Consider the following 17,043-nt stretch of genomic DNA (forward strand, 5'->3'; position numbering starts at 1 on the left):
GTTCCTTCCATTTGGATTTGCTTAGGGCTCTCCCTGCTTCCGTGTGTGGTCTCTGCCATCCCTTGTGGGGTGTGGAGAGGAGAAGGTCCCCTGTGTGGGGAGGCAGGCAGTTTTGTTAAGAGCAATGTTTAGAGGCTGGCGGACTTGGATTAAAATTCCAGCGTCTTCACTTGCCAGCTGTATGGACTTGAGCAAGTCACTTCCCTACCTGAAGCCTCAGTTTCCAAACCTGTAAGGTGAGGATCCTGCAGCTCCTGGCTCTTGGGGTTGTGGGAGGCTTAACACCACACCCAGCAGGCGGGAGCACTCGGTTAGAGGCCGCTATATGCCCATAGGATGCTTCACCAAGGGCCATCTGTCCTCAAAGGCAGGGCTGAGGAGCCCCCACACTCTTTTCTCCTGCACCTTTGACTTCCAGAGTTCACAGGCCACTGCAGAGTTCATGGGTCACTGTATAAGGGATGGGGCCTGTCTTCTGGGGCCCACAGCCTGGTAGGTCTCAGGGTTCCCCCAATCACCACTTGAAAAGGCTCATTATGAAAAAACAAAAAACACCCTCTTTGGGCTCTGGGGACAGTTGATGGTGGTGGAGCTGGTCCCTGTGGGAGGAAGGCTTGGGAGAAGGATTTTGGCTGAAAAAAGGCCTGGAGAAGTTTTTTTTGGGGGGGGGGGCTGTTCTGCATCCAGGAGCCTCAGTGCCACGAGCTTTTAATGTGTTTGTTGTAAAACTGTCAGCCAGGGAGTCACAACACAGCTCACAGTGACAGGAGCCTGATTGTGACTCAGACATCAGGTAAGACAGGCCCCAGGGTGGTGGCGGTGAGGGTGGGGGGATAGGGGCTCCAGAGGGCCTGTGGGGGAGGGGGTGATGTCTCATCCCCCTTCCCAGGCAGTGGGGGCCTTGAGCCTCAGGAGGGCCCAGCAGAGAGGCTGGACATCCTATCAACCATTAATAGGAATGGTGGGCAAGTGGGAGCTGGTGGGGCCAGCAGGATGATAGGGGATGGCAGCTTGGTTTTTCCCAGGTGCAGGACCCCGTTCCTGAACCCAGCTCTCTGTCCCGCCAACCGCAGAGAATCCCAGTGTCTTGGAGCCGATGGGCCTTTAGGCACCCCAGAGCCCGACTCTCTTTTCCCCTGTGCTTTTCCCGTGAGAAGGTGGAGGGGTGCCACACTGGGAGTTAGGGGCAGGGCCCACTTTCTGCTCGGCCTCAGTCAGCCAGGAGGGGTGGGAGCTGTACGCTGAAGGCACATCTCGGTCCGTACCAGGAGTAATTACCGCTTACCTGCTTAATACACGGTTGCCCTTCTATTCTCTCGTATAATCGACCCAGCAACCCTGGAAACCCATAACGATTAACTCTCTGGTGGGTGAAGAAATTGATGCCCCAGAGCGGCTAAAAGGACCACAAAACACACCACATTAATTGAGCTTTTACTGTATGCCAGGCTCACAGTAGCCCTGGGGAGTAGGCATTATTCTTATCGCGATTGTACAGGAGAAATCAGGGCTCGGAGATGTTAAGTAACTTGCATAAGGTCACCTGGCTAGGAAGTCGGCTCGGCGGGAGTAGAACCCAGAACCCGTGCTCCAGGATGGGGGATGCAGGATCATCTGACCCCAGACCCAGGCTCAGTCCCAGCTGCAGCCATTGTCCTTCAGCCTTCAGGGTCCTTTAGTTGGTTCGTTGTTTGGAGGTTACGCTCTGCCCCTCTGCACCACAGACAACTGCATAAGGGGTCAGGAGGGGGGCAGGGCTCGGATGTGTCAGCCAAGGCCTGGAGCTGCCCTCTGCTGGGAAGGGGGGAGCACGGGAGCCCTCTGCCAACGCTCTGGGTCCATTTTAATAAGTGATGTATTAAAATGTTCTTGCTGAGGCCACCCCGTCAGCCAAGGCAGGATCCTCCGCCTGGGAAGAGTCTGCCTTTCCCGAGGACTGCGTTCAGCCAAAGGGAATATCAGTCTCTTAAATATACTCTCACATAGGGGTAAACATTTGTTGAGAAGGCACTTTGGGGACTGGGCAGATATCAAATTATACCAAGTGCAGAATATGTTTGAAGTATCCGGTTAGGAGGCAATAAATACGGAAAAGGCCATTACAAGTCCAGGGTGGGGGAGGGTGTCTGCAAGCGTCCATGCATCGATCCCGCAGCCAGGGCTGCATTGTTCAAACTTCACTAATTGAATGCTTGTAATAAGCATCCATCTCCCTGGATTCTGCTTCCGTGGCCTGTCCAGGTTGACAGCCTGGAGGGATAGCAAAAAGCACCTCTAAGGGGGAAATTGGCAAATTGAGTTTTAAAAGAAAGAGACTTGCCCATCACTGGATTAAAGGATTAAATAGGCACTCCTTCCTCTCCCTGCTTAGAGCCTGGCGCCTAATAAGTGGTAGCCATCAGTGAACGTCTATGAAGTGCCTACTACGTGCCAGGCAAGGGACTTTCAAAACCTAGCAAACAGATCTTGTTGCATGAAGCGTCTTTGTAGAAGTACCCACTGAGGGAGGGGGTACCAAGGGGCAACAGGAGGCACCACTGCGGCATTGGGGAGCAGAGGGATGGGGAGCGGTTTGGAGGAGTCCGCTTGACTATTATCTTCATCAGCCCCTCAACATCCCCAATAAATGCAATCCTAAGTAAATCTGAATGCTTGTTCTCCAAAGGCCCTGTTAAGAGAAGTCTCCTACTCACTTCTAACCACATTGCCAGAAGTCTTCCCTCTCCGGATGGGGACTCGGATGGGGACTGGCAGGCACGGACTTCGTGCCCCAGAGAGGGAAAAGTGTGGCCCTCTGCTTGGATCTTCTCCTTTGACAAGTCCTCAAGTTTCATTCATTTGACAAATATCAACTTAGCACGCGCTATGGGCCACACACTGAGGATACCGCTGTGCGGAAGGGGGAGTTTTCCCTGGGCTTGGAAAGGATGACAGTTCCATGGAAACAAGGTTGGGCTGGGGTACCGCCGAAGTCAGCAGCTTGGATCCTTGGTGCAGGCAAAAAGAGGGAACCAAAGAGAACTGGGTGTTGGGGGTTGCCTGAGTCCCACTTTTCAAAAAATACATTTTTACTTTAGAACAGTTTTAGATTCACAGAAAAGTTGTGCAGATAGCACGGAATTGTCAATACCCCTGACTCAGTTTCTTCTATTGTTAGCATCTGACATTACTATGGTGCATTTTTCTTTTTTAGATTTTATTTATTTGTTTATTTTGAGAGAGAGAGAGAGCATGCAAGCAAGCACCTGTAAGAGCAAGGGGAGGGGCTGAGGGGGAGGGAGAGGAAGAGAGAATCCCTGAGTGCAGAGCCCAACTCGGGGCTTGAACCCAGGACCCTGAGATCATGACCTGAACTAAAGCCAAGAGTCAGACGCTTAACCGCCTGAGCCACCCAGGCGCCCTACTATGGTACATTTTATGCAACTAAGGAAACAACACTGGTCCACCACTATTAATGAAACTCGGCAGCTCATTTGGACTTCATTCCTTGTTTACCTAATGTTCCTTTTCTGTTGCAGGATCCCATTCAGGACACGACATTTCAATTGGTCATTGAATCTCCTTAAGCTCCCCTGGGCCGTGATAATTTCTCAGACTTCCCTTGTTTTTGATGGAGTACTGGTCAGGTATTTCGTAGACAGTCCCTCCACTGGGGTTCATCTGATGTTTTTGTCATGGTTCAGCTGGGGTTATGGGTTTTGGGAGGAGGACCGCGGAGGTAAGTCGCCCTTCTTGTTACATCATATCAACAGTACGTGCTATCAGCATGACTTCTCACTGTTGCTACTGACCTTGAAAATCCCCTGAGGTGGCATTGGTCAGGCGTCTCCACAGCCAAGTTACTCTCCCACCTTCTTTCCTTCCTCTTTGGAAGGAAACCATCGTGTGTAGCCCACTTAAGGTGTGCAGAGTTATTTTGATGGGGGAGTAGCTCCATAAATTACTTGGGATTCTTCTGCTCAGGTCATGTGAATGACCCACTTTTCAGCCGTTCAACTTTGCCCTGTGTTGGGCAAGCCCACTGTGGTTTAGATGTAATCATGAATTCCAGGCAAACCGGGGAAAAAAAACCAAAAATGCCCACAAGGCCCAAGGTGCTGCCTGATGACCGATAGATGGAGCCTTACAAAAAAATAGATTAAAACACACACACACACACACACACACACACACACCCCCACACACACCCAACAACCTTAATAAAAGCAACTTCCTGTGGAGGGGAACTGTCACCCTGGTTAGAAACTGTGCAGAATTTTCTCTTGGAAACCTCAGGCAGCTGCTCTGGTTTATAAAATCTGCCTATTGGAGGGAAGCAGAAGGAAAAAAAAAAGGTTGTCTTTATTCCAGCAACAGAGATTCTCCCAAACCATATGCAAAAATAAATCCGAGGACCGGGCTGTATCCGGGGAAACCTGGCAGCTGGGCTGGAGCTGGTGGGGTGGCCCCTAGGGACAGAGAGCTTGTGCCTATGGGTCCCAGCCCCTTCTCCAGTGCAACCCGAAGTCCTGGAAAAGACAGCCTCACCTCGCCCCCCCCCCCCATTCTGGGAGGAAGATTTGATTTATTTTGTCACCTCTCGCATTGGAGGGTTTGTCCTTAACCTGGGGCTGTGCACGCCCACGGGCCTGGAGGAAGGTCCTTGACCCAGAAACAGCTGTTTGAGGACAAAGGGTCACGAGAGGGAAAGGGAGGTCAGGGAGGACGGCCGAAGGGAGGAGAAGGATCTGGGAATTGCGCCATGGGAAATCCTAACAGAATGGCAATGGGGGCTGGGCAGATAGGGGGCAGGCAGGGATGGCAGGAAGTTGTCAGGATAAGGGGTGTCCTGGAAGACAGAGAGCTGGTAGCCAAGGCCTAAGGGGCTTGTTCTGGGAGGGTGTTGGGGCAGAGGAAGTGAACTAATTAATGAACTAAATCCCTGTTTGTTTAAGGACTCATCTGCCAGGGATGGGGGTGGGGTGGGGTGGGTAGTGCTTGACTGGCGCTGTGGAGGCTGGGCTGGCCGGGGAAAGGCCTCCTCTGGCCTTCAGGGACCTCAGTGCTTGGTCAATGACCTTTTGAGGACAGTGCAGCTTCAAGAAGCTGGGAAGGGGGGGCTGTCACAGGAAGCTTAGGAAACCCTTGGGGGAACCCCCAAAGCAGGCGGCCAGCACCTGCCGTAGGTGTCTGTGAGAAAGGACTGGTGATTGCATTCCAATCCCAATGTGCCACGTGGGACCCTCACCGTGGGCAGTTCTTTCGGCCTTCTGGGGCTCCCTTTCCCCATGTAGAAAATTGTGAGCCACCTGTGAGGTGCTCACTGTACACCAGTAATCGTTCCACACTCTTCGCATTTAATTAATTTACTTTTCACAACCCAAGGAGGTAGTTACTAGGATTATTATCCCCATTTTATAGATAAGGGAAACTGAGGCATAGAGCCGTGGCGTCTTCTGCCTTGTTGGCACAGCCAGAAAGTCCTGGAGCTGGGACTGAACCCTAGGGGCGCTGACCCCAAGGGTCCCCGGTTTCCACCGCTCCAGGATAAGAAGCGGTCGGGCTAGGCCGGCGCCCAGAGCTCGGCGCCCAGAGCCTCGAACGCCCGTCCTCCAGGGGGAAGGGGGGAGGGGAGGCTGAGGATCTGGCCGGCCGTGAACCCTGGACCGGGCCAGCGGTTGCCATGGGGACGGCGGGGCGGAGGCGGCGGGCGGGGCTGGGTGCCCCGCGGGCCAGTTCCGGGGAGCTCCCGCCCGCCGCGGGGATCCGCCCGAGCCCGCACCTGGGGCCGCGTCTTCCCGGCAGCCAGCCGGGGCCGCGTTAGCGCTCCCCTCCCAGGCTGGGGAGACCACAGGCCCCCTGCCGCCGTCTGCGCCTAGTCTGACCTGAACTCGATCCCTCACGAAGCCGCACTTATCTCCAGTTCATCTGTGTGAATTATTTACTGCGTCTGGCGGCCTCCCCGGCGGCCTCCCGCCTGCCTCCGCCTGCCACCGCCCTCCGGGTCCCCGTGGCCTCTCCATTTCCCGGTTTGCGGTAGCCCCTGCCCTCCCCATCCAAGAAGTTCAAATGTCAGGCCTCCCCGGAGCACGGGGCAGGAGCTTCCCACCTTTTTCCACCTTCCCCTGGGAATCCTAGTCCTGGAACCGAGAGAGAGAGAGAGAGAGAGAGAGAGAGAGAGAGAGAGAGAGAGAGAGCACGCGCCGCACTGGACGAGGAGTGCTCCCACCAATCCTATGGATCAGGGTCACTGGAAATCATCCCCATTTCACCTATGGAGACACCGATGGCTGGAGGGTTTGCCAAACCTGTCCTCCGACAGTCCTCCGAAGGAGCGGGAGGTGGAGACAGTCGGAGTCTGGCTCACACTCTTATTAGTCCTTAACCACTCCACTCAGGGATGGCATGTTGCCTCCCCAGGCCCAGGGCCTTTTCCCAGAACCCGGCATCTGCTTGGGCACCAGTCACTTCTGTGACAGCCAGGCGCACAGAGCAGGGAGCCAGCCTGGTGTGACTGCCCCCCCTCTTTGGGGTGCTGGGGACACAGGGGTGAGTCAGGTACAGCCCCTGTCCTCAAGTTGCTTCTGTCTGGAGTTGAGGGTGGGGCCCCGGGACAGGGAGCGGACAAGGCCAGACGTGCGCATGACTAGTTAGGATAACCAGGTGGCGAGCGGAGCAGGAAACAGTGAGTTCTGGGCTGGGGGGCCATTCAGGGAGCAGGTGGCCTTGGGCAGGGCCTTGGAGATGGAGGTGGGGGTGGGAAAGGCAGTCTGGGTGTAGGGAAGACGGTGCAGAAGGACAGAGGCTGGCACGCCGGGGTTTGCTTGAGAAAGGGTAGTGGTTGAATAAGGCATTTCTGGTGGTGCTGGCAGGGCTGGGGGTGGGGGCTTCGGGTCAGATCCTGAAAGTCCTTGCAGCTGAGCTTAAGGGTTGGTTTAGAGTAGCTTCTCCACGGGGGCTAACTCTGCCTTCCGGGTGACATTTGGCTGTGTCTGGAGACATTTCTGGTTGTCGAAACGTGGGGAGGAGGGTAGAGCTACTAGCGTCTGGTGGGTGGAGGCCGGGGGTGCCGCCGAACAGTGCCCAGGCCGGCCCCCGCAACCCAAAATTATCCAGCCCCAAATGTGCTGGGCTCCAGGAATCTGAATTGGAGTGTGTTTCAGAGCCTTTCCCACTAACCAGAATGAAACTGTGGGCAAGTCACTCGAGTCCTCATGCTTTCAGTTCCCTCCTCCCTCAAATGGGCTGATGGTAGCGGCTCACATTTGAGGAAATCGCTGTTTTTATTTTCTTACTTGCTGTCTGCCCATGTCACCATAAACGCTGTGCTTACAGAAGCTCATGCGGTCCTTAGAACCCAGCACGGATACCACTGCTACTAATAACAGCGTGTGTGGGGCCTTTTCTTTTTTTAAGACTTTATTTCTTTATCTGAGAGAGAGCGAGCATGAGTGGGGTGGGGAGGGGCCGAGAGAGGAGAGGGAGAAGCAGACTCCACCGTGAGCAGGGAGCTGTGCACGTGAGGCTACCGGCCCCTGTACTAAGCTCTTTCCACCCAGAAATTTATTTAATCCTCAGAACTCCATGAGGTGAGCCCTAGTATGACCTCCATTTAACAGGGACAAGGATGGAGAGAGGGCGGCAGCTTTCCGAGGACAATGTCTTGTTTTCAGCTATCTCCCCAGCTCTAGAGCAGCGTCGGAAGAAATGTTTGTGGGGCAGGCAATACAGAAACCCTCCGTGGACTTCGGCGAGCTCCCGAGCCTCCTGCACCTGGGAAGACACTGGGGCACAGAAAGGTTAGGGTCTTGTTTGGGAACACACAGCAGGACCTTCACCCCCTTGCTTTCTGGCTGAGGCCTCAGGAAAGCCCCTGGGTGGTTTCTCTGGGCCGGTGGAACCTCACTAGGTTCCTACCACTGGCAGAAAGGGACCTTGAGATGCTCTGAGGGTCCTGGCTCTCCCCGGAGTGCCATCTGAGCCGGAAAGGACTGGCATCTTGGACTGTGACCAAACCTGCAAGTCCGTCAGCTCAGCAGCATGTCTAGTGCCCGGGATTGGACTGATCTACTCCTCTGATGAATGCGGAGAGAGTTCAGATTTAACCCGACCCTAGTCCTGACCTCAGGGGAGTGGGTGCCTGCAGGACACGTGGGAGCGCCAGACACGGTGTTTGGGACCACCGCAGCCGCGCAGCGGTCTACACACTACATGCTTTCGGAACGCATCTCAGCCAGGCCTCGCAGCAGCGCTCAGAGCTGGTGGTACCGTCCTTCCTGTACAGACAGGGGTGAAAACGAGATTTAAGGAAGTGGGATCCGTCCCAGGGAACCAGTGGGGAGGCTGCAGACCAATTATTCCAACCTAGCCTCTCGGATGCCGACATGAACCTAAGCCCCAAGCATGCTTTCCACGAGTGGCTTGGGCCTATCCCTTCACTTCTCTGACCCTCATCTGGGAAATGGGACCATGAATCCAGGTCTCAGAGGATCGCTGGAAAGATTTAAAGGCGATGACTAAGACAGAGTATCTCGAGAACTTAGTAAGTTCTTTCCCTGAGCTTCCTGGCGAGCCTCTGAGTCTGAGGTTTGGGGGAGCCCCGGGGCGGGGGGCTTGCTGTGGAGCCAGTGTTGGAGGAAGCTGGGCCAAGGGTGGGCAGAGGCTTGGGGGCGGCCTTTAAAGACTGGTCTATGGCGCACAGCCCCACCCACCCAACTCCACGGGTCCCTTCCCATAATGCCGTGCTGCCCTTAGGCTGTAAAGTGGGCGATGCCGCTCTGTTGACCGCCAGCGTGCCTGGGGAGCTTGCCTAACTGGGGAGTGGGTTGTGTGCACCCTCCTCATTCCCCAAACGGCTAGGGGATCACTGGCAGTTAAAAGAGCAGATGGGGGTGTATCTACACCGTAAGCCGCCCCTCTTTCCACTTCTCAGTAAACCTGCTATGCCCTGGTCACGCTTTCTTTCCAGAATGTCATGCTTTTAATGCCTCCGCACTTTTGCATATGCTGTTCTCTCAGTCTGCCACCCATTTCTGTCCAGCCAAATCCTGCTCATCCTCCAGGTTTCAGCTGAGATGTCACCTTCTCCAGGAAGCCTTCCCTGAGACCCCTCCCCCTGAATTAGCTCCCTCACTTAGGCTCCTGCGGTGCCCACACTTCCCTCTGTTGAATCACTTGTCCTCCTGTGTGTTATTGCTGGTCTGTCCTCCTCCATCGGACTGTGTTTCCCTCTTGGGTGGCACTGGGGCTCTCCCGTCGGTCTCCGTTTCCCCAGGGCATCACCCACATGCCTGGCATGTAGCAGCTCCTCAGGGAATGTCGTTGAATTAATGTTATAATAATAACAATCTCTTGCATATGTAAAGCTCTTTTCCAGTTTCAAAAGCCTTTTTATGGCAATTATGTCATGTGATCCTCGCAGAGAACTTGTCATTCGAGGTAGGCGGGATTTACATCGGTGTTTCTGTTTTACAAGGCAGCAAGCAGGCTGGAAGAGCTGAGGTGTGTTGCCCAGGTGGCTGGCGGGACAGGTGCACTGCCCACACTGTCTGGCAGCCGTGGATAGAGTTGTGATGTATTTGGTCCAGGGTGGGAGCCTCCTGAGTTCCGATTCCAGGCTTTCCGCTGGGGGTGGGGTGGGGTGGGGCGTTGGGGGCTAGGAGTGGCTGCTGTCAAGTCCTAGGTGTGGAGTTGGGGCCAGCTCCGTGTGGTGGCGATGCGATGGGTGTGTGAGTCCTTCTCTGGAAGGGGAGGCAGTGGCATTCGCCGCTGTGCTGCTGACGCTATAGGAACACCCAACATTCAGGAAGGAGCGATCCAAAATAGGAGACTGACTAAGTAAACTGTAGTCCATCCACTTGGAATATTTAGCAACCATTAAAAATGATGTTTCTGCAGTTTGTGTGCTGACATGGGAAAGCGCGTATGTCAGAATGCTCGAGGCGAAAAGGAGGATATAAATTGGACCCACAGTAGAACAGTGTTGTGGAACAGTTGGAAGCAGCCCTGCCCCTTCGTGGCTGTGAGCTCAGGCAAGCTAGCGTCTTGGTGCCTCAGGTTCCTCGTCTGTAAATCAGGTCTTTACTAATAGTCCCACCTCCAAGGGCCGTTGGAAGGATTAGATAAATTAATACATATAAAGCACTTAGAATAATGCCTGTCGTATATTAAGATATGGTTATTATATTAATTATTATGATCATCTCAGCTATTGCAAGTATGTAGAAGAAAAAATAAAAAGAGGGAAGAAAAGATCAATGCTGGTTTCTTTGGGATGAGGCTTATTGGAGGATTTTTACTTCTTCTTCTTTTTTTTAAAGATTTTATTTATTTATTCGACGGAGATAGAGACAGCTAGTGAGAGAGGGAACACAAGCAGGGGGAGTGGGAGAGGAAGAAGCAGGCTCACAGGGAGGAGCCTGATGTGGGGCTCGATCCCATAACGCAGGGATCACACCCTGAGCCGAAGCCAGACGCTTAACCGCTGTGCCACCCAGGCGCCCCTTTACTTCCTTTTTTTCCACTTCCCTGAATTCTCTAAATATTTTACGAGGAGGGCCCATTACTTTTATTATCACTAGAGGATAAGCTATTTTCCCCCAAACTGCAATAGTCAGGGGACAGACTCAGGAACACTTTCCTTTTGGACTCAAGAGGGGTGATCACAGGGAGTCGCTTCCATAATTAACACCTGGGATGCCCTGAGGACACCCGCATGTCAATATTTTTCCTCTGCCTGGGTCAGCAGCTCCCTGGTAAGCTTTCCCCACACAGATCAGGCTGTCCCTTTCATCTCTCATCTGCTTGGTTAATAATTTTTTTACGATGCCTATCAAAACAAGTAGCTGAGCTCTTCAAATACCCACAACCATAAACTGTCACCACCTGATGACAATGAGAATTCCCCAGGCAGGGCACATCAGAGCTGAAACTAAATCATTCTGACCACCCCTGTCATCAACACACTCTCCCTCCATCCAGGGAGACAAGGGCATTCACAGTGAAGGAAACACCAACTGCTGTGCAAGCTGATATGGGCTCTGTGAGCCGGCTGACCCAGCCCAGGCTGCCAGCCAGCCAGAAGGAGGGAGCCAACCAGCTGGCCAGCTGGTCAGCAGAAGACTGTGCCGAGCACACAGTAGGTGTTCAAATATTACTCCTTGTCAAATTTGGTCGGAGTTTTGTGAGGTCTGGCTGATGCGCACGGCTCTATTCTGGGCACTGTCTTATGTCCTGGTATAGACCAGGGGTGCTAAAGGATGTCTTCATCTTTAGGGAGCAAAGACCCATAGATCCTTTCAGGCCCTTCTACTGAGGATGGCATGAGTTCTGGGCTTTTGGGATGGTGGTCCCTGACCCTGGGGTCTATGCTAAACCTTGATTCAGTTTTCTCCTAATCCCTCTCGGGATATGACTTTAAATGACCATGACTGCCATCATTGCAACATCTTACCACTTCTCACCTCCCCATCCTCCTATTTTTTAAATCCATCCATCCATTCATCATCTATCCATCCCTCCATCATCTATCCATCCATCCATCCCTCCATCCCTCTATCCATCCATCCATCCATCCATCCATCCATCCATCCATCCATCATCTATCCATCCCTCCATTTATCCATCTATCCATCCATGATCTATCCATCCATCCAACATCTATCCATCCATCCCTCCATCCCTCTATCCATCCCTCTATCCATCCATCCATCATCTATCCATCCCTCCATCCCTCTATCCATCCATGATCTATCCATCCATCCAGCCATCTAAGCATCCATTCATCCAGCCATCCACTGTGAAGGGTATAATGGTGGGTAAGTGATTAGACCTTTGCGGCGGACTGCCTGGTTTTAAATCACTTTGTGGTCTGAGAGGCAGACAGGTAACCAAACACTGAGGCAGCAGGTGAGTTCAGGGCTCTGCGGATGCAGAGAGGAGAGGTCTGACACCCCACTGGAGCCTCGGGGGTGAGGGGCAGCACACTGGGTACTACTATTGCCATCATCATCATCACCACTGGGATTCTTTTGACCCTCAGTCAAATGGGAATCACTGGCTTGTAAACTTTGGCTGGCTCCTGGCATGCCTCCTCCTCCCCGGCACACTGGCCCTCCCCCCTCCCCAGCCCCTATTTCTACTCTGCTGCCTTTCCTGGCTCTGTTCCCTGCTCTCCCCTGACTCCTCCAGCCCTACTCTCTACCTGTCAAATCCATCTGTTTCCAGAGCCCTGATTCTTGCTGGATGGCAACTAATTGGGTTGATAATCCAGCTGTGTAAATGGGCTGTTGGGAGTTAACATGTTCCTGTGACACCCCCCACCACCCCGGCCACGTTTGTCATCACCATCACGCATCTGATAAGCGCACTCACTGTGCCGCATTGACCGCATTATTCAACACCAGTCGTGCGCGGATGTCACGGATGCGGAACACCAGATGTGCACGTCGACTGCGTTATCCAGCATCTTCTGTGCACTTCTGGGCTGCACTTCAAGTGGGTCCAGACTTCAGCTGTCTTCAAAAGATAGCAGGCTGGAGCGGGAAGGGTGAGGTTCCAGTCAGATGGGCCTGGGTTCAGATCACACCAAACCTCTTGTTAGCTCTTGGGCAAGTCACTTAACCTCTCTGAGCCTCAGTTTCCTTATCTGCAAAACGGAGATAGGAGTACCTACCTGGATGCTGTACACTGGGTCGTTGCAAACTGCCAGACACCATGTGGGTGGGAGACTCACGCTAGGAGCTCTACAGCTCTGCAGACACCCCCCTGCAGAGGTAGAGGTGTGGACGGCTGGAGATCCAGGGAGCATTCAGAGTGGGCTGGCTGTGACTTGGTGTCAGAGTGGCCTGAGACTGGTTGGTCGTCCCCTGGGTCTAATTACACAGGGCCTTGCAGGGAGTCTTACAAACTGAGGGTGAAGATTTTGCCCACACCAGTGTCCCCCAGAGTCTCAGCCACCATCGCTGGGTGCCCTCCCTCGCAGATTCGCATCATCCACCCCTGCATCCCTGTGTTCCTTGACTGAAGGGGAGCTTTGGCCTCCCCTCAAGCACTCTGACCCCCTTCCTTGGGTTTCGAATCAGCACTTACCCTCCCCCCACCCCAATCCATCCATGCCCCAATTCTGCAGGTGTGTATGAAGTCCTACCCACGTGCTGAGGCTTGTGCGAGAAGCAGGGTGCGGTGGGGGACTGGGGCTGAGTGGACGCATCTGGTGCGTGGTTTTAGGCATTCCCTTCCCCGCCGCCCAAGGGTCTGTTTGTGTGGCTCGGTGGGCTCCGGAGTCAGCAAGGCAGGCTGGGACTGGTACTTGATAATAAGAAGCATACACTTACAATGGCCACATCCACTTCGGTGTTTCTGGGTCCAAATACTGTGTCAGTATGTCACAATTCTCCCAGGCCATTGGACATGGGGGCGTCAGGACACTTCCTGAACTGGGATGTATGGGTTTGAGGTTATGACCTTGGTGGCGATGGGTCAGATGATGGGGGAATGTTCTTGTCTGAGCTGGGGCAAGGGGCTGGGGCCACAAAGAGACACGTGGGGCAAAGGAGAGAAGGGAGAGGAGGCTGAGGACAGAATCCAGGCAACAGCCGATGGGAAGACTGGGCATGCTCTGAGAGGTGGGAGCAGAACTGGCAGGGACCAGACCAGGAAAGAACGGTAGTCAGTAGCGTCAGGGAAATCCAAGGCTTGGTGGTCCCCTGGCACTGTTGACCTTGGGTATGGCCACCTCTATGACCACAAGGTGGAAACCAAGAGTCAAGAGGTGGGGAGTCTTGGCCATTCTTTGGAGGAAGTGGGCAGTGAGGGGGAGAGGTGCTATTGGGGTGGGAAACAGCTTTGGGTGGGATGCAGTTTGGGGCGGAAGGGAAGGGTCCCCTCGGTGCTGGGCATACACTAGGTGTGTGGCCAGTGTTTATTGGCCTGTCATCCTTTTGTCTACAGCACCTTCTTATTCCCCAAGTCCTGCCAGCTCATGGTAGCTAGTCCACCCCTCAGTAACCACCGAGCCCCTGCTACGTGCCAGATTCTGTTCCAGGCAGTGGGATACAGCCGTGAAAAGATGAACAGGATCCTAGCCTTCCAGGATCTTCCTGGGTAGTGTGGTGAGAAAGAAACGAGCACATTATAACTAAACGAAGCTTCAGCACTCACAAGGGCTCAAATGGAGAGAATATCCTTCGGGCTTTCATCAGAGAAGCAGCATTATTTCAAATGATACAGAAGACCGCTTTATGATAGGGGTTAGACCTCGTGCAAGTGTGGGGACTCGCGTGCCCCTGCCTCTGGGCTTAGGCGTGAGTCGCTCTAGGCCAGTCCGGCTGGGGGCGAGAAGGAAAGCTGCATGTGGGCATGGGGAAAGACAAACTGGGACCCGATGGGACTCCCTCCACCTCCGACCTACGCTGGGTGAGCTCCGGGACAAGCAGGCACCCTTCCCCACGGAGCGGCGCACATATCCGGCCCGGGACTCGGAGAGGTTGAGGGGAGATCTGGGAGAGCTGGGGTGGCTGCAGGCCCGGGTGCCATCCCTTGCCAACAGGGTGGGCAGGAGATGGGCGAACAGGGTGCACCCTGCTCCCGACCTTCAGAGCATAATAAGCACATAGCGGCTGCTGCTTTACCTCCGGCTTGCAAATCTCTCGCTCCCCAGCACCTGCCAGGGGAGGGGGCCCAGGGAGAAGTCATTTTGGCCTCGGTTGTACCATGTTAGCTCGGAGACATAGTGGCTAGCCTGGAGATGAAGGGGGATCACAGGGCAGGGGTGATGGGGTGGGAAGTGGATGGGGAAAACCCCTCTGAAGAAATGGCGTTTGTGACAAGACCTGGGGAGGAGAGCTGCCATGTTCCAGGGATTGGGAGAAAAGTGGGGTTGCCCGGGGCCTGGAGGTAAGGGCAGAGGCCAAGAGGGGCCTGAGAAGGCACAGGAGCCCCAGTCGGCCATGGCTCGGGTTCGACTCTGGTCTCAGTGGGAAGAGGGGCAGTGATGTGGCCCAGCTCATGCTGGATAGAAGAGGGACTGGGGGTGGGGTGGGGTGGGGAGGGAAAGACTGGAAGCAGAGGGGGGGGTGTTGCTAGGATAGGGCGGCCACCATGGTGACCTAAAGAGGAGATAATGTCAGCCAGAATGGAAGTGCCAGCTGTGAGAAAAGAGGGGGTGGTTGGGTTGTGGGTCCATCTGGGGACAGAGATGGGACCGAGGTGGGCTTGTGATGAAGGATGGGCAGGAATTAAGGTCCTCAAGAATAACACTGATTCTGAGCTGCTTTGGTCTTTGCTTCTGGGAAAGACTGTCCTTTCTCTAGTGCCTTCCTTATTAGTGGCCCCTGCCCTCAATGGCCGGGGGAATCCATCCCCTGTGTCCCCTCCTGTCTCCTCCCCTCTTCCGCCAACACATGGGGCCACCACCTCCATGCCCCCCTGGCAGCTCCCTGCCTCTGGCCTCCAGTCAGCTGTCAGCACCCTGGCTCCTGTGCCTTTAAGACCAGGAGAGAAGGGCCCAATGAAATCTGTCTCCTCAAAGTCCTGCCCGTAATGAGAGGCAGAGAGAGAGAAGATAATAAAAGCAAGAACCAGCCTGGGGGGGAAAAAGCAAAGATTTTTATCCTCCCAACCCTGCAAGTTCCCCTCTGGCTCTGAGAACCCTCAGAAGATTTCTCTCCGAACATATGAGTAATACCCAGGGAAAACGCTGTCCTCGGAGCAGAGGGAGAAGATGGAACGATTCTGTCTTTGATTAGAATTTATTTCCAACCTGCAGCCTCCCTGGTGCCAGCCTCCCCCATCCCCACCCCTGCAGAGCCTGGAGGCCAGGGAGGCAAGGGGGGTGGGGGAAGTGGGGGGGAAGGGACCTGCCCGCTCGGGAGAACTTCCAAGTGTCCCGCTGGCAGCAGGGACAGGGAGAAGAGATGTGTCCTCCCCTTGCTGCCCCCAGAGAGAGGGGCCAGCGGGGCTTCACGGTTAGCCCTGCCGATCGGATTTACTGAGGCCGCAGGAGGCATAGGTGACTGGAGCAGCTGGTCAGGCTCGACCACCAGCTAGCTGTGTGCGTAGCTTATGTCGCCTGTCACGGTCTCAGTTTCCTCGTCTGGCTTTGACACGTTTTTAAGGACCTTCGTGGCTATGATTTTAGGACAAAGGCAACATGCCTGTCCGGGAGCCAGTTTGGTTCTCATCGTGTTGGGCTGGGGAGCGTTCCCTGGATGGCTGTCAGATTTCGGAGTCATGTGGGGCAGAGGGGCAGAATGAGACTTGGGGTAAGGGCTTTCTCCTTTTTTGGGTCATCTCTAGAGGACTGGGTTAAATCATACCATCGCCTCATTCGTTCCTTCATTCCCTCACTATTTATTTATCACAGTGCTGGGTGCAGGGGACAAGACATGGTCCCTGACCTTACAAAGTTCCCAGTGTGGTGGGGGGAGGAGGGGCAAACACAGGGTGCTGGGGGCACCGAGGAAAGGCCCCTAAGCTGGGCTTTGGAGGTCAGAGGCTTCCTGGGGGAAGACGACATCTAAGCTGGGACCCAAAGGGTGAAGAGGGGGAAGGCTGGGGAGGAGGTGGGGCAGGGCTGCAGCAGCAGGAGGAAAGGGTCTATGCCGAGGTGCAGGTGGGAACAAGCAGGGTGTGTGGAGGGATTGGAACATTCTAGCATGATGGAGAGGAGGCCCAAAGTGGGAGGGGGTAAGTCAGGGATGGAGTCAGCTTTCATCGTGGGGTCATGAGGTCCATGGAGGGCTTTGAGCAGCATCTCTCTGGGAAGGCATCTGGCCGAGAGCATTTCAGGGCCATGAGTGTCTCTCTGAGACTCAGGTCTTGTAAGGCCCCACCTCGGGCTCCCTTCTCTCACCCTGGAAGTGGACAGTTACGGCTGAAACATCCATCCATCCATCCAACCATCCATCCATTCATCCATCCATCCATCCAGTCAAGTGGGGAGCTCGACTATTTTAGGATCCTGCACTTGAATGGGAAAAGCTTTGGAGAGACGAGACAGACTTTGGCCCCATCACGGAGTCTCGGTGCTGCATCTGGGTGCCCTGGTGGGGGTCAACTCCTGTG

The sequence above is a fragment of the Ursus americanus genome, chromosome 33 (genome assembly GCF_024610735.1).
Source record: "Ursus americanus isolate L20-20 chromosome 33, mUrsAme1.1.p, whole genome shotgun sequence".
Taxonomy (NCBI): Eukaryota; Metazoa; Chordata; class Mammalia; order Carnivora; family Ursidae; genus Ursus; species Ursus americanus.